Source organism: Hemicordylus capensis, chromosome 4 (assembly GCF_027244095.1).
Source record: "Hemicordylus capensis ecotype Gifberg chromosome 4, rHemCap1.1.pri, whole genome shotgun sequence".
NCBI classification, from domain to species: Eukaryota; Metazoa; Chordata; class Lepidosauria; order Squamata; family Cordylidae; genus Hemicordylus; species Hemicordylus capensis.
Genome location: NC_069660.1, coordinates 308,331,378 through 308,354,298, shown reverse-complemented (window position 1 = coordinate 308,354,298; position 22,921 = coordinate 308,331,378). Strand labels below are relative to the sequence as shown.

The window sequence follows — 22,921 nt, the reverse complement described above, 5'->3', positions numbered from 1 at the left end:
ACTGGACTAGATGAGGCTTGTGCCTAATCCAGCAGGGCTGTTCTTATCTTCTTATCAGGACTCTCTTCAGAGTACACATCAGACTGCACTGGAAGTCAGCCTTTTCCCTTTAGCCTCCTGTGGACACAAAGCTTGGTCAGGAGCAGAGAGGTTATTGTATAGGTTTTGGAGTGCTTGCTAATGGAAATTCTTCCCAGCTGCTTTGCTTAGTTCCTGCAAAGGAAGCAGAAAATCTCTGCTTGCCTATCAATGCAACAGTTGTAAGCAGAGCAAAATCAACACCTTTTGTTTCTCCTTAAGTGGAAGACGAGTTTCAAAGTAGACAATGCTACAGTTAGGTAGATTCACAGCTCATTGAACAAACATGCCCAGCAAGTACCCATTAATGGCTCATGTCATCCTGGTGGGAGATATTAAATGGAGTGCCACGGGCAGGCATTTACAGGTCCACTTGCCAGTGGTGGGTACTCCTAGCCCTCTGGCGAGCAGGATAGGCAGCACCGCACAGATATCCTCCCCAGAGGTTCTCATTTCCACCGTCATTTTGGAGAAGGAAAGAAGCAGCAGGAATTCTGTCTGAGCAATCAGATATGACTCCCCCTGTTTCTTACCATCTCTGTATTACAGTGCAAAAGACAGAAGACTCACTTATCTCCTAAGACGTCTGTCTGGCTGCCAGAAAAGGATCTCAGAAGGGAGGGGATTGATGGTGGCCACAAATAATGGCTGGCTAGTGAGCTAAGCCTACCTGTGGATCCTGGCCACAGGCTTCTGTCCTGGGCCCTGTACTCTTCAGTGTTTTTGTACATGGCTTGGAGGAGGGAGTAAAGGGGATGCTTATCAGATTCGCAGATCACAAGACAGGGTCAGCTGACACTCTAGAGGACAGAATCAAGAGAAACTGTCACAGGAAACAAACCCCAGTCCAATCTGAACAGACCTGGATATTGAGCCAAAACAAAAAAAAGATGAATAGAGACAAATGTAAAGTTTTGGATTTGAGTACAGAAAATCAATTGGACAAGTATGGAATAGAATCTTTATCTCAGTCATTGACCAGACAAAAATACAACACAATAGAAAAGTAGTAACCTCCAGCAATCATGATTCTGCCAGTACTTTCTTACAAAACACCGTTTACAATATAACAATATATAGTGCAATCGACACTTATGATTTTACCAATTGTTTCCTTACAGCTTTCAGTGTAGCAAAATTTTGCCACCATGGTGGAAACATTAATATCACTGTCAGACAAAAGGAGAGACACATAAAAGGCCAATGGCCTACCTGGGAATCTAGAAAAAATAGGTGACAAAAGTGCTAGCCGAATCTCTCTATAAAACAAACAGTGAAGCAACATATGATCAATTGTCTCAACCGCTCCTGACTGACATGGGCATAACCATTGAGAGAAAGGAATATCAAGACAGCGGCCCTCTAAGAGAGGTGAGGGAGCGCATTCAAGCATGCCAGGGCAAATGCCCTTCTCGATTTGACAAGGACAAGCTCATGCAAATATTTAGCTGGTCTATGAGGGTGAGTATATAGCAGATTTTCGAAGGGCTCTGTGCAAGCCCATCTCTGTAAAGGAGAGAATTGCTGTGTCATCTGCATGGAGCAGTGCTGGAACTGGTTAGGGGCCTAATTTTGGAGAGTGGAAATTTCACTCTAATAGAGAGTGTGTCAGTGAGTTTATATTAAAAAATGAAGAGGGTAGGGGCCAAATTTAACCCTGTCTCACTCCCCGCTGAACGGGCATCCTCTGCGTTAAATGGCCCTGGGTGCTGTATCTCACCATAAGCCAGTTGTTTTCATGTAGCATACGTATAAGAGCCAAGAGGCAGTGGTCTATGGAAGAGACCTCCAATTTGCCAGATTTGATTTCACCCCCTTTTTAAAAAGAGGAATAATAAGTGCCAAGTTTGATTCCCAGTATAGACAGTGGTTGTAAAAAGTGCTGCTAGAACTGGAGCCCACCAGTCAGCATTGTTTTTTATCAGTTCCACAGAGATATGGTCATAACCAGGAGCTTTCCCACTTTTCAACTGGGCTATCAGTCCCTTCACCTCTGAGAATTGTAACCAAAGGCCAAACAGGTAGCTTGCTAAATTAAAAAATAGAGGCCTCTAATGGCTTCCTTAAATGCATAATGGGAACAAAAAAGGTCTCCCATGCCTTAGCTGTCATATGGAATCCTGTTTCACCAGAGATTTCCATAGATCAGCTCTTATTATTGACCAAAAAGTTGCAGAGTCTTTACTATCAGTAGCTTGGACCAACCTTGCCCAGATTTCCCTTTGAAATGCACAAGTATAGGATGGGGAAGACCTGGCTTGGCAGCAGTACTTGTGAAAGGAATCTAGGTGTTTTAGTGGACAACAAGTTGGACATGAGCCAGCAGTGTGATGCAGCTGCAAAAAAGGCAAATGTCATCTTAGTCTGAATGAAAAGAGGCCTAGTGTCCAGATCATGAGAAGTAGTCATTCTGTTCTGCGCTGGTCACTTGGAATACTATTCCAATTCTGGGCCCTACATTTTAAGAAGTGCATTGATAAACAGGAACAGGTTCAGAGGAGGGCAACAAAGATGGGGAGGGGTCTCTGAAACTGAGTCCTGTGAAGAATAGTTAGAGGAGCTGGCTACGTTAAGCCTGGAGAAGGGAAGGCTAAGGCGAGGTATGATACTAGTCTTCCAATTTCTGAAGGACTGTTACATAGGAGAAAGCACAAACTTGTGCTCTGTTGCTCCTGAGGACAGATCTAGCACCAATGGGTTAAAATTACAAGGAAGCATATTTAGACTAGACATTGATTGATTGATTGATTAAATGCTGTCAAGTTGGTGTTGACTCTTAGCGACCACATAGATAGATTCTCTCCAGGATGATCTGTCTTCAACTTGGCCTTTAAGGTCTCTCAGTGGTGCATTCATTGCCGGCATAATCAAGTCCAAACACCTTGCTGCTTGCTGGTCGTCCTCTTCTTCTCTTTCCTTCAACTTTTCCCAGCGTTATGGATTTCTCAGGGGAGCTGGGTCTTCGCATAATGTGTCTGAAGTATGATAGTTTGTGCCTGCTCATTTGTGCCTCGGGTGAAAATGCTGGATCTATCTGTTCTATGATCCATTTGTTTGTTTTCCTGGCTGCCCATGGTATCCTCAAAAGTCTTCTCCAGCACCAAAGTTCAAAAGCATCAATGCTCCTTCTATCTTGCTTCTTCAAAGTCTTCTTTTGCATCCATAGGGTGTCAAGGGAAAAACCATTGTCTGAATGATTCTACTCTTTGTAGGTATAGATGCGTCATGGCATCTAAATATCCTTTCCAAGGCCTTCATTGCTAGTGCTAGTCTGTGGCGTATTACTTGACTCCTGGATCCTTTACTGTTGATGGTTGATCCTAAAAGGCAGAAGCTATCCACCACTTCAGTGTCTCCATTATCGATTCTGAGGCTGGTTGCTGTACCCATTGTCCTTAGTTTAGTCTTCTTTACATTTAGTCATAGTCCCATTTGTTCACTGTGCTCCTTGACTTGCATTACTAGAGCTTGCAGATCACCCACATTCTCAGCTATCAGTGGTGTCATCAGCAAAGCTCAAGTTATTGATGTTTCTTCCTCTAACTTTAAAACCACGCTCATCTTCTTCCTATCCAGCTTCTCTCAGTATATGTTCAGCATATAAGTTGAATAAATACGGAGACAGTATTTATAGACATTAGGAACACCTAATGTCTAGACACTAGGGACACCTTTTTAATGGTAAGAGCTGTGGAACAGTCTGCCTCATGGTGGGCTCTCATTCACTGGAGGTTTCCAAACAGCATCTGGACAGCCATCTGTCAAGGATTCTGTAGCAATTTCCTACACTGAACAGGGGGTTAGACTAGAGGGCCTCCAAGGTCCCTTCCAGCTCTAAAATTCTATGAATTCATTATTCTAAATACGAACTAGAAAATCAGATATTTCTGTACAACCCTTGCAACATTTGGAGGTGATTGTATTTCCCACTTCTGTCCTGTTGCTAAAACTTTGAGCTCCATGTCCAGTGGCATACTTGGAAGATAATCCTTCTTTATATTATCCTAGATAATCAGCACTTCAGAGTGTTACGCATATATGATCTCTGTAATCCTTGCACAAACTCCATTGTCAGCACTATACAGTATCTCCATTGCAGATGGAGATCTGGGCTGGGAGCTTTGTGGTTTACCTAAGGCAGGGCTGCACAACTTCAGTCCTCCATCTGTGGTTGTTTTTTTTTGGGGGGGGGGGGACTGCAGCTCCCATCATCCCCAGCTACAATGGCCAATAGTCAGGAATTATGGGAATTGTAGTCCAGCATCTGAGAGAGGGCCAAAGTTATGCAGCCCTGGGGCTTTAGTACAGGGGTGTCAATGGCCATTGTGGTGGTTGGCCAGCGGAGGTGAGATGTTGGGAGTTGAGTTTGAGAATCTCTGCTTTAGGGAGTATTTGTATGTGGTTAAGTTTGAACCAGGGACTTTCCATTTCACACTCCTCGGGCATTTTTGCACATTAAACTTTAACTTCCCTTTGGAGCTCTTTAGCTATTTGTATTAACATCTCATAGTTCTTTTGAGGGAAGAGAACCGAGGAAGGATACTTAACAATTAACGTTACAATTAACGTGCCAATTAACATTCTGACCATTGTGGATTTTGTATTGTTGAAAGAACCCTCAGTCACTGTGCATTTTCCCCTGCTGAAGTAGACCAGAATTCTGGGACTGCCCCTTGAAGCAGGGCTTCTCAAACTTAGGTCCCCAATTGCTGTTGGACTACAACTCCCATAATCCTCAGCCTTAAAGGGAAAATAGTTTTCTGCCTTAAAATCAAGGCAACATAAATAATAAAAAATCTGTCGTAAAGGCAAGACAGTTGCTCTTGTCTAGTTTCACTTTTTGTTGATCATGCTTAGTTTTGCCCTGGCAGAGCCTTGCCCTATTTCTGATGCATTATCACCTTCTGAGTGGTTGTGGAATTATTGCGATATGTGTGGCACTTAGAAGCAAGCCTTATAGTAGAAAGCTTTCTAAGCAACGACCCTAGCTTTCTGGCTTCCGAGAAAGTCCAAAATCAGGACATGAAGGCAAGGTGCCTTCCCTGCTGTTCCCCAGCAACTGATACTCAAAGGTGTACTATATCTGAAATCGCCTTAAGTGGCGCAGCGGGGAAATGACTTGACTAGCAAGCAGAAGGTTGCCAGTTCGAATCCCCGCTGGTATGTTTCCCAGACTATGGGAAACACCTATATCAGGCAGCAGCAATATAGGAAGGTGCTGAAAGGCATCGTCTCATACTGCGTGGGAGGAGGCAATGGTAACATGGAGGCTTCACTTAGTTCAGTCCATAGCTATTGGCCATGGTGGCTATCTGCCTTGAGCAAATCTAGTCCCCCTTTAATTAATTAATTTTATTATTATTTTATTTAAAATATTTCTATATTGCCTAAAACATGTGTCTTTGGGTGGTTTACAATTAAAATCATTTAAAACATCAAATAGTGGCATCTATGTTCATGGCTGTTGTCACATCTCACGGCAGCAAATGCCATAAATTACTTTTCTGTGCACCAACAGCTGGTGCTGTTGTAGGAAGATAGGCTATGTTTTGTTTGTTTGACAGTATGCACAAGATGAAATAACCTTCCTCTCTGTTGTTTGCATAAATGCAGTAGTAGATACCAAGTTCTGATAATAGGGAAGTGCATCATCTGGGTGTGCAGAAGAAGCAAATTAAAGGGCATAGAAAGAGGTGGTTGTGGTTGTGGTTGTGGAGATCTCCTCTCCTTTAAACCTCCCCCCCAGCTTTCCTGCAATAACAAATTGCAGCTGCCAAAGTGCTTCTTTCTTAATTCAGCAATTGTTTGGAAATTGTTGGCAGATTGGGCTCTGGTCTCTCACCAAGCAGATGGTTTCTTCAGTGTTTGGAGTTGCTGATAAATTAATAAAGGGGCTTCTCGGGTTTATGCGGGTGATCAACATCCCTTTCCTGTCGCAACTTGGCTGCAGGCTCTGTAGCCACAGGATTCCATCACTTGATACTGCAGGCAGAGCTTCTGGTGGTCTGGTTGACCAGGGCTATCCATCTTGACCTGGGAAGGGATCTGTTAGCGGGTGATGTTGATCATTAGGTTTGCTGCTGCCACCCTGTTGGAACAGGTGCTGACTGAGCAAGTCTTCCGAGGTGACCCGACTCTCCTGAACAGGTGTTCTCTTGTGTGTGGATGTGTGTGTTCCTGTTCAGAGAAACTGCAAAGTGCACTGCCCATACTAGGCTGCTAGATGCATTTCCAGCAAACCTTTTTCTCATGATCAGATGGTTGTTTGGGAGGATATTCATCTCTTATGTTCTGTAGTATGCTCCCTACCAGGGCTGCAGAAATCCACTAGTGTACTTGTCTGTGGCGAGTGAAAAATGATGCCTGATGAGTGAAAAAAGTCCAGATGAGCAATGTACCAACATAGCTTGATGAGTAAAATATTTTGTCTGGCTGGTAAACTGAGCCAATGTTTCTTCATCCCTGCTCTCCACTCCCCTGAGCGGTGAGAAATTCCTAGGGCAACACCACTCAAATAATCCTACAGTTGAGCAGTTCCCAACCTGGAGTACATGAACCCCTGGGGGTATTTTTAGATCTGCCTGTTCTGAAACGGGTTCACCCCCCCCCGAAAGAAGTACGTAACTTGGGAGTGTTCCTGGACCCAAAACTCTCTCTGATCTCTCAGGTTGAGGCAACGGCTGGGGCGCTTTTTATCAGCTTTGGCTGATATGTCAGCTACACCCATTTCTGGAGGAATATGACCTTAAAACAGTGGCACGTATGCTGGTAACCTCCAGACTTGACTGCTGTAATGCAGCTTATGTGGGGCTGCCTTTGTACGTAGTCTGGAAACTACAGGTGATTCAAAATGTGGCAGCCAGACCGGTCTCCGGGATAAAAGACCATATACAGTGGTCCCTCTACTTACGAAATTAATCCGTTCCGAATGCACATTTGTAAGTCGAAAAATTTGTAAGTTGAAAAGCGGTTTCCCATAGGAATGCATTGGGAACGGATTAATGCGTTCCGGAGCCTAGAAAAAAGACCCAGACCCCCAGTAAGGCTTGCAAACTGCACAGGAACATTTCTTTCAAGAATAAACAGGCAGTAAACAGGCAGGCAAGTCAAGGAAACCCCATCTAAAAATTTGTAAGTCGAGGAAACCCCATCTAAAAATTTGTAAGTCGAGGAAACCCCATCTAAAAATTTGTAAGTCGAAAAAACCGCATCTAAAACCGGATCTAAAACTGCTGTTTGTAACTCGAAAAATACTTATGTCGAGTAGTTTGTAAGTCGAGGGACCACTGTAATACTGATCTCAAAAGAACTGCACTCACTGGCTACCGATGTTTCCAAGCAAAATAAAAAGTGCTTGTTATTACCTATAAAGCCCTTAATTGTTTGGGTCCTTGGTATTTAAGAGAGCACCTCCTTTGTCATGAATGCTTCTGCCTATTAAGATCATCTAGGGAGGTCGGCACTGTTCCCTCTAAGGCGTGCACATGTGCGCACACTCACAAGTTTTTGGATGTCCGCTCAGTTCAATTTAGATCCTACTCAGGTTGAATCAGGAAGGCCCCATGCTGAATGTATGTGCGCACACAGTTCCTTGATACTGCCACCCAGAACAAAACTCATTCTGCACAGAGATGAAAAAAATTAGAGGGACCACTGGAGGTGAGGTTACAGCTACCATCAGCTTGTTTGGTGGCTACTCAGGACCGGGCCTTCTCTGAAATCCACTCCCTGTTAAAATCAGAGTTTCTCCATCTCTGGTTGTTTTTAAAAAGACCCTTAAGATGCACCTGTTTTCTCAAGCTTTTGATTAATTTTAATTGGCTTTATATCATAATTTGTGTTAATCATTTTATCATGCTTTCTATATTTGTTGTATTTTGACTTATGTGCACCGCCTAGGGATGCTCATGCCAGGTGGTATGGAAATATGATAACGTTTTAATGTGTGTGCAGGTGTTTGCGTATATACATATGCTAAAAATCTCTTTGTGGTACACTTGCTTTTTTTTTAATTTAAAGAAAAACCTTAACCACCACCCTTTAGACGAGAGAGAGCACTAGAGACCTTATGGCATTTTTATAATTGCTTCATTTACAAATAGAGCATTGATTGATTGATTGATTAAGTGCCTTGAAGTCAGTGTCGACTCTTAGCGACCACATAGATAGATTCTCTCCAGGATGATCTGTCTTCGGCTTGGCCTGGAGGCAAACAGTATGCATTCCTACAAGGCAGCCAATCTGAGACCCTACACCCCATGGGGCTTTCAGCCAGTTCTCAGCGCTCTGCCTCTTTTTCATGTCTAAGCCCCTGCTAACTGGCAAAGAGGCACATTTTAAAAGTGGCTCTTCTAACAGAGGCAAGGCTGCCAACTTTGACTGAAGCCGTAGTCCTGGAGGCTCCCCTGCCCCTGTCCACTGCCAAATATCTTTCTCAATAGCATCACAATTTCCAGAATTACTTCCAGTTGTCACTTAGAGGTTGATACTAATTCCGAGAGACTCCAAATCAGTCCTGGAGGGTTGGTAATCGTAATCCTAAACCCCTCCTGTATTCTACCAGAGACAACCACAGGGCTCTGTAGTCCCGACTCAATGGCACACTTTACTTCAAACCAGGGGAAGGCAATGATCCATATTCAACCCAGTATAGCATCCCTTCCTGTAGCAGCTGCTGGTGTCTCCTTCATGTTCCTTTTAAGATTGTGAGCCCCTTTGGGGCAGGGAACTATTTTCTCATTCCTTTTGATGTGTAAAGTGCTTTGAGAACTTTTTTTATGATGAAAAGTGGTGACGGCACATTCTTAAGCATTATTAATATGGTGTTGTTTTTCCTTTGACACTCACACCTGCCCCCTCCCCTTAGCCATCAGAGCTTGGAGAAGGTGACCGCCTGCCCATCTTTCAAAACACTTTGATTGCCAACTATCTTCCAAACTGTTTAGCAGCTATTGATGAGACAGCAGCTAAGCACCACAGCCTATTAAATAGCAATCTACCTAACAAAAGGAATCTTCAGCCAACTGCCTGTAACACCCTGTTCCTGCATTTCTGCAATGACTTCAGCAAACTGTTGATCTTGCTGTATTGAGTTACTGCCATAGCAGGAAAAGGCTAATCTGTGAACCAAGAAATCCCACTTCAAGTTTCACCTCTGCCCTGAATGCTCAAAATGACTTTAGGCAAGCGGCTGTCTCTCAGCCTCAGTCTTTCTCCCCTTCCATCTGCAATACGGGAATAATCATACTGGCCCACCCTACAGGACAGTTGTAAAGATGGCTGAGCTTATGTATGTGGAGTGCTTTGAACAAGCTAAATTAATGCTGCTTGTCAATTGGGGACTTGTGTATTAGGAGCTTCAGAGGCCCAATCCTGATTGGGATTGTGGCATGGATTTTTTTCTTCTTCCATTCTTGGCCCCTACCATAGCCCTAGTCCAGATCTGAACCCTCTACATTTGCTGTTTACACCAGGGGAGAAGTTGCTATTGGTGCCAATAGGAGTTTAACTCTTGCCCTATTCAGACATTATGTTGTATGTTTGTAAAGATGTCTGCAAGCATATTCATAAGTTTGTGTGAAAGTCTGTGCCTGCATTCATTTAAAAACTGAACCTGTTTCCGGGCTCACTCAAATGCAGGAAAGAAATTGTACTACTGCTAAATGTGCATTGAACATAATGTGTGAGCGTCTGTAAGCACATACGGAGCTTAGATTTTGCATGCATTGAACAGGACATGGGAATGCAATTTAGATTTGGATGATGTTCAGAGCAAGGGGTTAAAGACCTCCCCATTCTATGGTCCTATTCTGGATCAGGCCTCAGCAGCAGCTGTTTTGGTGGAGGGGAACAAGCAAGTGACTGACAAGCATGTGTCTGATGTGTAGCTTTGTCTAACTTATTACCATGTTATCTTGGTCGGTATCTTGTGACAGCAGGCAGCAGGTTCCCAAAGCACCCTGTTGCGTGAGGTTTCCCATGTCCTGATCAGTGTTTAATCTGGTTTCAATCCCATTAACTCCAACAGCATAATGGAGAGCAGGGGAACGAGTCAGCCAAGCCAGAACCCTGCTTGACTTTACATTACTCCTTCTTAAGTTCTAAGAAACCCAAAGACTTTGGCCTAATTGGCTTGCTGAAGGCCTGACGCTCTGCAGAGACATTTGCCAAAACTGAAACAAAAACACGATCTCATCCAGGGCTGCTGGATGCAAATGGATCAGAGCACGAAACGCCTCTGCCTACAGCTGTCCAGATGCTGCATCCATACTTTTCCATGGAAAAAGTCAATCCTACTTGTCTTTATCACCAGCTCATCAATTCTGCCCCGATTAATCACTGCTTTTTATGTTTTGCTTTTTAGCATCCCTCTCCCCTGTTCTCACCACACTCATTGTCACACTTCCTGTTTATTTGGACGGAATGAGGAAGTGAAGCGGGTGCTGTGGTGTCAGTAGCAGCCACTGGTGAGTCAGATTTTTTTTGTCCTTCTAAGGCCTGATCCAAGGACATGAAATTCCTGACCCTGAAGAAAGTTTGGTTATTCTGTGTGTAGAGCCAGGGGTTCCCAAACTTGAGTCATCAGATGTTCATGGCCTACAACTCCCAGCATCCATTGTGTCTGGGGATGATGGGAGTTGTAGTCCAATAACATCTGGGGACCCAAGGGTGGGAACTCCTGATGTACAGTGTGGTAGGCCTCCCTAAATGATCTGAAAAGGAACATCAAGGTGCCTAATACAGACCCCTTTAAAATGTGTCGGTTCTCTACCAGATTAGAATGCATTAGCACTTTTCTAGGAGATATTGGCTTCCAAGGTTCGTGGAGGGTGGCTTCAGAAGTCTATGGCAGGTGGATGTTCTGAAATGCAAAATGAGAGCTTCTGTCTCTTGGCTGTTGGGATCCACAAGACAGGCTTGGAGTAGGCTGTGGTGATGGATTGCACAGTCTTGGATGTGCTTCTGTGGGGCAAGGGCAGCCCAAGGTATTGTGGCACCTGAGGCAAGATACCTGAGGCAAATGCTGCCTTTCCTCATGTCCTTGTTGGGGGCCAGCCGTTTGCAAAGTGGCTCTTCCAAGCTTTGAAAGTAGTCTGGGAGGATAGTAGCTTGTCGGCAACTTTCGGTTCTCTTTTCATGCTGATTGTCCTTGCAAAGATTGTAGGGGTCAGATCTGTTCTGAAGAGCTGCTCCAATGGCAGCAATGGGGCAGTATGGTGGCACCTCAGTGCTTAGCCACTTCAGGTGCCCACCTCACCTTTCCTCATGAAAGGAGTACTCCAGTGAACGAATTGACAAAACTGCAGCCTTACTTTGTCATTTTGGGATTTTTGATATGGGCATTGTCTCGGTTCTTTGTGTGGGGCATGCTTGTCCCTGTAAGAATATAAAACCGGCATATTTATCCAAATATGCATTAGCAGGAACGTTTCAACATGCATTTTAACATATCCCCACACCAAATATTTCTTTTCCCACTCCCTCCTCTGTCTCCAAAGCAGAAGGCATGCTTGGCCACCCAGCACAGTGATGGGCCAGTGCCAACCAGGACAGACGAAAGAGGATTTGGAGGCCCCCAAGGGGTGTGGAGGCCCTGGACTTCGGCCCAGAAGTCCAGGGGTAAGAGCGCCTCTGACTGTTAGTCTGTTTATTGTTTTCTTGGCCTATGTTTAGTTAGTAATGAATACCAAACTCTTGTTTCTCAGTTAAAGTTGCTTCCTGTACAATTACTTATAGAGGAGAAGTAATTTTTCTGCAACACTACTGCTGATACTTCAGTGCTTTGCCACTTCAGGTGCCCGCCTCACCTTTCCTCATGAAAAGGAATGCCCCAGTGAGGAACTTGACAAAACTGCAGCCTTATGTTGTCATGTTGCCAGGAACAGAATCTCCCAGATCAGGAAGAGATGATTTAGCCTTAAATGGCTGAAGGGTCTTCTGAAGGAGGTTTGTTTCAGTGGAAAGCTACAGGGACAAATATAAATTTTCATGTATTGGGTTGGATGGATTTTCCTCAGGTCAAACTAGCTAGTGAATGTGAGATGCAGCTAGTGAATGTGAGATCCCTGGTTGCAGGGGAGCAACGGCAGGAGAGGGGGCAAGCCCTCACCCCCTGCCTGTGGGCTTCTTGGAGGCATCTGGTGGGCCACTGTGTGAAACAGCATGCTGGACTAGATGGGCCTCCTTGGGCCTGATCCAGCAGGGATGTTCTTAGGCTCTTATGCCTGTTTTGCGTTTCTCTGTAGACTGGTTTGGTTACTTAATTGAGCTGTGATCAGCCCTGTTTTGGGGTACACAATAGTTTGGACTGCATTGGTTCGACTATGAGGAACTGGGCAACAGGAGCTTGAGTCTCCTAGAAAATGATTCCATCAAAACATCTGTTTGTGGTTTTATTAGCTGCTCCTGTTTTATTGTATTATGTTGTGATTTTAATTCTTGTAGGCAGCTGTAAATGTACTTGTGAAGAATGATAGCATATAAATCTTTTAAATCAATAAATCTTTCCAAGTGCGGGGTGTGTGTGTGTGTGTGTGTGTGTGTGCACATGTGCAAAGTTCCAGGGGGAGAGAGGATCATTTTCACATGCATACTACTACACTAGGTCTTCTCCAGGCTATACTAGTGTATTTGATTTTTTTTTGTTACCTAATTGTAACACGCTGCATTTACATTTTACATTCTCCATTGAATTCATCTTGTTGATCTTTGGCCCAGTGTTCAGCCCTCCAAAGCTGCTCTGAGTCTTGATTCTGTCTCTTAAGGTGTTTGCTCAACATGACTGATGGTTAGGTTTTGTCTGGGCCTGCGTTTGCCAGTGATGCAACAGGAAGTGTACTGTGGCTTTGTGAAACCAACAATGTTTTTCGAGTTTGAATATGCACTCTAAAGAGAGAGAGATGGGAACATGAAGGCTGAAGTTGATTGTAATCATGTTAAATGGCTCCCATGTCGGAAGAATCTAGTGCTCATTTCAGGCACTGCCTGGTATTTGGAAGAGAATGGGCGGGCGGGCTGAACTCTAGGAGTTTGTATAAGAGTTTGCCCTGCTAAAATAAAACCATTCCCCAAATGCCCAATTATCCGGAGTCACACCCCCCCCCCCATAAAATCATGAGACTGGCTTAAAAATAATGGGATTAAGAACAGGATTATGTTTTAGAAAAATGCTGTCTGGTTTCCAAGTCTTGAAGGTTAGTGTAGGATTATGTTCTCAGGGTATTTTGCTCTGCTTCTAAAAGCCAAATGTTTAATTTCTATTTAAGATGGATATGCAAGGGCCTGTTCTCCCCCCCATCCAATCCTAATCAACAGGAGTAAGCACCTCCCAAATGAGGGGATTTACTAGTGCAGGAGTTCTCAAATCTGGGTCCCCAGATATTGTTGGACTGCAGCTCCCACCATTCCCAGCCACATTGGCCAACGGGACCCAAGTCTGAGAACCTCTGTTCTAGCCTGTTTGTTAGTTCTATAGCCCAATACATCCCAGAACTTTATTTTTAGTCTGTGAATATTACCTCTCTGGAGCAGAGAGTGAGCAACCAGCCTATGCCACAGGCTTTTGAGACCCATCATTTTGAGTCTGTAGCAAGACGGAACCTAGTCCCGCAGGAGGATTGGCATCTGTCACCTCAGAAGTAGGTGCCTGCAGGTTGTAATGGTTCAGAAAAGGTTCCTCAGTCATTGAGGTTTTTAGTTGCTTGAATACAAAGTCAGCCACCGAAGACAAGTTCCAACCTCCGACTCCTTTTCTAGTCCGCATACAAAGTGATTTGGAAATATTGCACAACAGGGAACACATTTCACAAGTCACCAAAAAGGAGTGGAACAAAAATTGGAACAAAAAGATCTAGATGGTAAGGCAGGGGCTTGACCTCTCGTTCTTTGTAAAGCATCATGTGGCTGGATAGCAACAGCAATAGCAATAGCACTTACATTTATATACAGCTTTATAGCCGAAGCTCTCTAAGCGGTTTACAATGATTTAGCATATTGCCCCCAACATTCTGGGTACTCATTTTACCGACCTCGGAAGGATGGAAGTCTGAGTCAACCTTGAGCCCCTGGTCAGGATCGAACTTGCAACCTTCTGGTTACAGGGCGGCAGTTTTACCACTGCGCCACCAGGATGGCACTACATAAATAATAAAAACTGCAAAATACATTTTGACAAAATGTAATTTTGTTGAAAATTTAGAACTTGTACACATTGACACACTTAGCCTTTCTTAGGGCAGAATTTTAGAATGTGCCTGGATGTAAAGGTAAAGTGTGCCGTCAAGTTGGTGTCAACTCCTGGCGACCACAGAGCCCTGTGGTTGTCTTTGGTAGAATACAGGAGGGGTTGACCATTGCCATCTCCCACACAGTATGAGATGATGCCTTTCAGCACCTTCCTATATCACTGCAGCCTAACCTACTTCACAGGGTTGTTGTGAGGAGAAACCTAAGTATGTAGTACACTGCTCTGGGCTCCTTGGAGGAAGAGTGGGATATAAAATGTAAAAATAAAAAGCAGTCTGGGAAACATACCAGCAGGGATATGAACCAGCAACCTTCTGCTTTTTAGTCAAGCATTTCCCTGCTGTGCCACTTAAAGTGGTTTGTGCCTGGATGTAACCCCCTCCTAAACAAAATGGTTTAGCTCAGTTTCCTCACACATTGGTAATACAAATGATACATGTACTAATCAGTGAAAGTAATGCTGATTCTGTCAATTTTTCTTGCCCTCCTAGTCTTCAGGTGGGTTCTTCACTTGATCAGTTGAAACACTGCTCCTATTAAAAAGGGGGGAGGGTTGTTTGATGATGTCCCTGGTTCCAGCCAATCTGAACTGTGCACCGCCGGCTTCGGTGGCAAATATGCCGAGCCAGTTTCCCCTGAGCTCAGTCCAGGGAAGAAGACAGCTGCATTGAATACAGTGAGTGTGTTCCTGTAGCAGGCTCCCCATTTACGTTATGTAGGTTGGTGTGCACCCTTAATTTTATTTAGGGTTCACCCAGTCCTGATCATAACTATTCCCTGCATGAGATGACTTTCTAAGCCCATCAACAGGTACAGTTGCCAACTCTCTCCAGGAAGCAGCATTAGTCTCCAGAGGAAAGCAACCCTGGAGGTTTTAATAGCTGGATTCTGTGGAAAAGATTTGGGGATGGGGGTGGAAATCTCCAGGAAGAGCTTAATTCAGAGCTGACGGCTTCACAACAGGCCCATGATTTGCACAAACAAGCAGGCTTATAAGCAGCCTGTTTAAGCACTTAACAAACAGCACTGATAAGAATAATTCCAATCATATGACCACCTTCCACTTATTGGAAGAACCTTTTTTAATCACGCATATCGATTGATTCAAAGGTATGTGTTCCTTCTCTTCTCTCCTTTCCTTTCTTCTATCTTCCCTTTCTCTTTTCCTCCCCCCCTTCTATTCTCACTTCTCCCCACCCTGAGTGGGGGTCGGGGGGTCGGGAGCAGTGTTCCCTCTAACCGGAATTCTCAGATGTTGTTCACTACAACTCCCAGAATCCCCTGCTGCAATGGCTTTTGTTTGGGGATTATGGGGGTTGTAGTCAACAACATCTGGGAATCCCTGTTAGAGGGGACACTGGTGGGGAGGAAGGCTCGGGGTGAGGATTGGGTGTGGAGGGCTGGCTCAGGGTGGCAGGGCGGGTATGGAGAAGAAATGGGGGATAACCTGGGTTGGGGGAGGGCAGTTCTAAAAGAACATTTGGGCAAAAATTCAGGTCGTACAAAGGGTGTGTTTTGCGGGTTCAAAAATAATAATGAGAAAAGTAAAGTGTGTGGTCTTGTGGTAGTGAGCATGAATCCCCTGCATTTGGATGGGTGAGTGCATGTGAGTGCTGTAAGATATTCCCCTTAGGGTCTCAGTGGAAGAGGATCTTCATGCTTGTGTGCAGAAGGTCCCTGGTTCACTCCCTGGCAAAATCTCCAGGCTGGGCTAGGAAAGAGTCCTGCATGAAACCTTGGAAAGCTGCTGCCAGACAGTGTAGAGAATACTGAGCTCGTTGGACCAAGGGTCTGACTCATGTCCCTGTGTAATCCAGACTCTGATCATGCGTCCCTGTTTCTCCCCCCACCTCTGCCAAAGATGTTTCCAACAGACTCCACTGCTACTCCTCACAGAGCCTTCAGCAATCAGTATAGCACTCTTCTGCAGTAGTGCTGTCCATCTCCCAGTTCTGAGGTTTTTCTCCCACTCTGTGTAGGCTTCTGGCCACCTAATGGTGAAGCGGGGAAATGCTTGACTAACAAGCAGAAGGTTGCCGTTTCGAATCCCTACTGCTCTTATATCGGGCAGCAGTGATATAGGAAGGTGCTGAAAGGCATCATCTCATACTGCTTGGGAGGAGGCAATGGTAAACCCCTCCTGTATTCTACCGAAGACTACCACAGAGCTCTGTGGGCGCCAGGAGTCGAAATCCACTCGACGGCACACTTTACCTTTATGTAGGCTTCTAAATGACACATGGGATGTGACTCTCGGCAACAAAGTATGTGTGCACAGACAAGGAAAATGCACAGATGTGTGTTGTAGTGGTGCATACAACGCATGTGAATCACACTTGCATAAGATTGCGCCTCGGAGGCAGGGTGCCTCTGAATACCAGTTGCAGGGGAGTAACAGCAGGAGAGACGGCTTGCCCTCAAAAGGGCTTCCAGCAGCATCTGGTGGGCCACTGTGTGAAACAGAATGGTGGACTAGAAGGGCCTCCTTGGGCCTGATCCAGCAGGGCTGTTCTTTATTTTCTTATTGTGCAGTTCTGAATTTTCCTTTCAGAAAGCCCTGGAAGGCAGTCAACTCCCAGGCTGTAAGCTTCCCTGACTGGCAAGAAGGGGCAGATCTTGACAGAGCTGCAATATCCATCCTGTGCCTGTGAAATGTAGAAAGCTGGGAAGTAAGCACCAAGCTCAAGGCTCACAACATCACTGAACACTTATTTTAAAAAGCCATCTTTTCCGGCCCTCCAACACATACGTGTTCTGTTCCATGTATCCCAGATTTTTTGGATCAATGTTGGGTAAATTAAACCATTTGAATGCATTTTTACCCATTCATGCATATGCATGCCATAGAAAACTTATATGCTCGAAGGAGTGCTTGCATACCAGATGCTTTTGAATGACTCATGCAGTTACAATACTTGTTGAATATGCCTACAATTATAGATTTGCCTCCCGGGCTCACACTTTATAGGGGGAAAGTGCCTAATTACAGATTTTTAAAAGAGGTTGGGAAGCAGACAAACTTGTCAGCCGTTGCCTCCCCCTCATTGAGTGCTATTCTAGAACAGGCATTCTCAAACATCTGGTTCACCACCCAGATGTTGGTGGTCTAGAACTCACATCATCCCTAGCCACAATGCTCGAATATTAAAGCCAATTGTGGCTGGAAATGATGGGCGTTTAAGAACTTTTGCTACAGGATAAACATCCTGCACAGGATGAGAGAATCATTTCATTTGTTGCGAGAAGGGAAGATCCACCTGTGGAGGCCCACCCCTGCTGAAACTGTCAACAACTTTAGTCAGCTCTGGTTGTGATTGGCTGTGTGGGCTGCCCTTGATGCAAGAAGGAAGCCAACACAGTTCCCCCTCCTCTCTACAGTCTCGCTGGCTGCAGAGAATGTGCTCTCCGTGAAGTCTGAATTCAAACAGGAGAGCAGGGGTGAGGGGTGGGGAGCAGAATCGCAGGTCCACTGAACCCGTGGTTCCACGTTACCTGCGAATGTTGCCACTGTTTGTTTAACCTACTGTCGTCACTGTTTGTTTAACCTATTTGTTTAACTTACACCCAGAGACGTAAGTTTTGGGCAGTATAAAACTATGTTAAATAAATAAATAACCTGCCTACCCTTGCACCATTTTGGTCCTAAAGGCAGTTTACAACCCTATTTTTCAGGCTGACTTCTCATTTTACACCTCAAAAGTCACACTTCTCTTCTTTGTCTGTCTTTCCAGACACTTGATTGGTTCCTACCTGTTGCACCCAGATTCTCATTGGCTCTTCAGGCTGCTCATCTCCATAGCTACTGTATTAGAAATCGAATATTCTGTGTTGATCGTGGCAACCTGGATTCCATCAAACATTCAACTCCCACTTTTTGACAGGGCTTGTTTACTCTCCCCAATTAACTGTTACCATTAAGCCTGATGATTCGTCTTTCTTCCCTCAAATAAGGCACCATGAGCCATATTCCAACCTGACAAGGTGCAGGCGAAATGGCTTCCAGTCTCCTCCTCCTCCTCCGCACATACATTCCATGACTTGTAAGCCTTGATGATTTATCTGCTGCCTTATCTCCACGGACTCTCTTTAGCTACATGGTGCCAGGCTGTGCCTGCATCTCTTGTTCAGAGGCCACTTTCTTCAAGCAAAGTTAGCCTGATTATGGCTTCTGCTTGGGTTTTTCATAGTACAGAGGGAAAAAAATGTTAAATTTTCCATTTGGTTCAGTCTCCAGTCCATTGTTCTCTTTCCAGTATGAGCTTCCATAGTCCAGCATAGTCCAGAAATATAGGCCAGAGTAACAAGGGGAAAACTGTTTCCAAATATGGAGGTTCCATTTAGCTATCAAGGTTAATCACCCCTGGTACACTTGTCCTTCCTGTCCAGTTTTTTTAAAAGAGTTACCCGAGTACCAAACCACACATTACTTTCAATATACAGTTTGGACTTTCTGTGCTTTTTTAAAAACAAAATTAGCTCACACACACCCTGCCAATCTGGATCGGGACAATAACAAGTAGAAAGAGTATAAAAACCCCACTCTCAAGCTGTGGCCCCAAATTGCCACCCCACACATTATTTTTGTTTAATTACAGCCGATCATGGAAAGCTCAGACTGTGCCATATGTAGTCCAATTCTAAGTTAGTGGCCACTGGTGTCCATAATTGTATGGAAAATGTTGGGCATGATGCAAAGTATTCTAAATGGGACACAGACACACAATTTATTCCTGGAAATGTTGCTTAGAATGGAGACAGGGGGATGGAATGGAAAGCAAAGAATTGTAGTCTAGGGATGTGTACAAACTGGCAGACGGCCGATTCAGCAGTGGGGGGGGGTTGCCTTTAAGGAGCAGGGAGGGTTCTCTTACCTGCCCCACCACGTTTTCCCCGCCAGAACTGTGCCGAAAATTGCTGGTGCAGGACGACAGCATACCCTCTTGCCGCCTGGTCAGCGTCAGACCCGAAGTCTGGCCTGACATGTGCACAGGGCAGCAAGAGGGTATGCTGCTACCCTGTGCCAGCAATTTTTGGCACAGTGCTGGGGGGGGGCGCAGCAGGGAGTGGGGGCAGAGCACCCTCCCTGCTCCTTCAAGGTAACCCCACCCCCTGCCGGGCCTCCGAACCAGTTCATGCACTATTGTAGTCTAAAAAAACCACACAGTTAAATAATTCACGCACAAAATCACTACATATTCTTGGTGGGGTGATTTAAAACGAAGACTTGAGATGAGAATTTTACAATGTTCAAAAGGATCTGCCTGAAACCTCAGAGAGCTGCTGCCAGTCAGTGTAGACAATATTGAGCCAGATGGACTCATGGTCCCACTCAGTAGGCGGCAATTCCCTTTGTTTCTAAACACGCCAGTTAATTGACTGACATCTCAGCTAAGTTACTCTGAATGATTTCTTAGTGCTGAGGAACTTAGGCCACTTCCAGACAGCAACCGGAAGTGCTTCCCCAAGCGCAATTTCACTCTCTTTCCACACACTGCAGCAGCCTTTGAGAGTCTTAGGCAGTGTTCATTGACTTGGTCCATATGCCCAGCAGGGTCCTAGTGTGATTTTCTCAGCTCCACCTGCTGGCCAGCTCTTGCTTTCTGTGAAGAACTGATTTCTACTTTTCTTGTGAATGATGGTTCCGTATTTTCATTTTGATTCTGATCCGTCTGGTATAAAAGTATGTTAAATAAATAGATAATATGCAGCAACCAGGAATTGAAGCCTGCCCCCAAGGGTGGCTCCAAAAGGGGGCACCGAGGCAACTGCCCCCCCTCCCAAGTGGCTTACTGTTGCAGAGTAATTACTTTTCCTCTATAAGTAATTGAACAGGAAGCCAACTTTAACTGAGAAACAAGAGTTTGGTGTGCATTATTAACTAAACATAGGCAAAGAAAACACTAAACAGACTAACAGTCTTTTATGCAAAGAGAGGGAGAACCTCTCAGTTTGAATTCAAGGCAACAAATAAGAGGCAGACACAATCATACCCTGACTCCACCCCCAAGCCAGTACATAGAGACATTCACATAGAGAAGCATGCCCCATACAAAGAGACCTTTCACGTGAAGGGGAGAAACGGGATCCAACGTACCTCCCCTCACCAGACAATAAAGTTAATGTTGCTGGGAGTGCGGACCGTGCTCCCCGACAATCCACACTCTGCCAAGCAGTGCAGATCTCTGGAGGTCGGGACAACAAGTGCTGGTCATTGGGGTTTCCCCTCAGAAATGGGTGCTCTAGGCAGCCGGGTGCTGGGTTCTCTAGGCAGCAGCAGGATCTGTGTGGACCCCGAAGGTTCTCACAGGCAGCACAGCCTTCACGTCTATGACAAAATCCCAACACTTACCCCCCCCACCACCCCATTTCTGTTTCAGAAATCTAATATGCCTGACACAGCTCGCCCACTCATAAATGCACTTTGCCCGTTCTGTGCCCCCTCCTTTCCCTCCCTGGTGCCGCCACTGCCCGCCCCTCTGCAAGTCTATCTTGCCAATGTTGGTGGTAAGAAAGTACAAGCCAAGCGAATTGGACCTGAACTTTGCAAAACAGAACACTAAATCTGCTGCAACTATATCCAGTTGATTCCTCCGCATTCTGGAGCTCCCTAGAATTTCCTTGGTCTGGCCTGGCCCGCTCTCCTTGGGACTGGCTGGCTGGGTTCTTAGACTCAGCCCGCTCCACCCTCAGCCTGACTTACCAGCTCTGCAGCCAGTGAAATATCACAGTTTCCCTATGAGTCGGGGTCTGAACACATAGGCAGCCAGCTAGCCAGCAATAATAAGAAGAGGCAGAAGGGATGCTGCCTGATACTCTTCCCCACCGCTCCTGAAGAGGACTAGTCTTCCTTGATTCCTATATGAGTCCTACAGTAGGGAGCCCGGAGGCGGAGAGTGAACATAGGAAGCTGCCATATACTGAGTCAGACCATTGGTCTAGCTAGCTCAGTATTGTCTTCACAGACTGGCAGCGGCTTCTCCAAGGTTGCAGGCAGGAATCTCTCTCAGCCCTATCTTGGAGATGCTGCCAGGGAGGGAACTTGGAACCTTCTGCTCTTCCCAGAGCGACTCCATCCCCTGACGGGAATATCTTGCAGTGCTCACACTTCTAGTCTCTCATCCCTATGCAACCAGGGTGGACCCTGCTTAGCTAAGGGGACAAGTCATGCTTGCTACCACAAGACTAGCAAGCTGTGCCCTGCCAGTGGCCTGTCCGTCAGGATAGGAGGGACAAATATTGCACCTTGTTCCATTGTAACTATCTCCCTCCATCTAAGATTAAATTATTCATCTTCTATAGGAGTTGAGAATCATATTGCTTAGCACAGCCTTCATGCCGAACTAATCCCCTGCCAGCTACACACTTTGTTACTTGGAATCACATCCAACTTGCTGTAAATTTCATAGACTGCACCATATGTACGCATCCCTCCCCCTTAATTCTTTCCCGTCTCCCACTGACTTGCCACTTTCAGAGGGTTGCTATGTAACATGGTCGGGAAAGCAGGTAAATCCTTGCCCTGTTGCAGCCCACTTTATATAGCAACTCTTACATGTCCATCTTCTATAGTCCATCCCACAGAGCCTTTGTTTACTAACGGTGAGCACCAGTGTTCCCTCTAAGGTGTGCACATATGCATGCGCTCACACATTTTTTGATGTCCACTCAGTTAATTTAGACCCCGCTCAGGTTTAATCAGGAAGATCCCACTCTGAATGCACATGGGCACACACTGCCTTGATACTGCCGCCCAGAACAGAACTCATCTCTCACACAGATGAAAATAAATTAGAGAGCACACTGGTTAGCACTCAAACCAGGACTCTTACCTCTTGAATAGCTTAATTAAGAGTGTGCTTGCATCTGATGATATGCAGTATGCTTCTCAGCATCTTCAAAGCTTCATCTTCTAAAACGCATGACCCCAGTGCTCTCTAGACATCTCACAATCTACCTTCTCCATTCAATGTATAGATGACTTGCTTTAAAATGTTTAACTGACACTCATGTGCATGCACACAAATGAATTAAGGGTGGGGAAAAGATGATATACACTCAAATAGACCTCATTTGTAAGAGATGAAAAAACACGTGGTTATTACTGTGGTGAGTTTTTAAGCCTTCCTTTGGAGGGGTCATGGGGTGGAGGGAGTCCTTATTTCAGTGATAATCCTCCAGGATGAATCTCCCATGCTCTTAGCTCACTAGATTAGGCATTACTTCTTGTACAGGGGTCCCCCCCCACCCCCGGTTCTCCTGTCACCATTTTGGCTATTTGCATTTGGGCTATTGACACCTGATTTCCATGACCATGGGCCTGATTTTCAGCTATTCAAGGTTCCTGTGGACACATTTCACAATTCTGGAATCATTTCTTATGTCCTTTCAGGCATGGAGGCAACATGGAACCATGCTGGGTTACACACACACACACACACACACACACACACACACACACACACACACCAGTATTTGGAGGATTTTTCATTTTGTTGTTTTTACAAAATTCAAAGGGTTTGGGGGGCCAGAGCTGGAGAGTTCAAGTTACAGTTCTGTAGGCCTCTTATTTCTGCCTCCACCAATTTTTTGTTTTGGGGGG

The 22,921-nt window shown here is 45.2% G+C and overlaps 1 protein-coding gene across 11 annotated transcripts in view; it reads left to right on the top strand.

Moving 5' to 3' along the window:
* The window catches only part of ST3GAL1 (ST3 beta-galactoside alpha-2,3-sialyltransferase 1), a 140,564-nt gene that overhangs the window by 5,696 nt on the left and 111,947 nt on the right, over nucleotides 1-22,921 (top strand). For 3 of the 11 annotated variants that reach the window (XM_053245580.1, XM_053245586.1, XM_053245578.1), the window contains exon 2: nucleotides 10,442-10,544. The exons of the other annotated variants lie outside the window; for them this stretch is intronic. The gene's annotated coding sequence lies outside the window, so the exon portion shown is untranslated. The remainder of the gene's footprint in view (nucleotides 1-10,441; nucleotides 10,545-22,921) is intronic. 11 annotated transcript variants of the gene reach the window in all.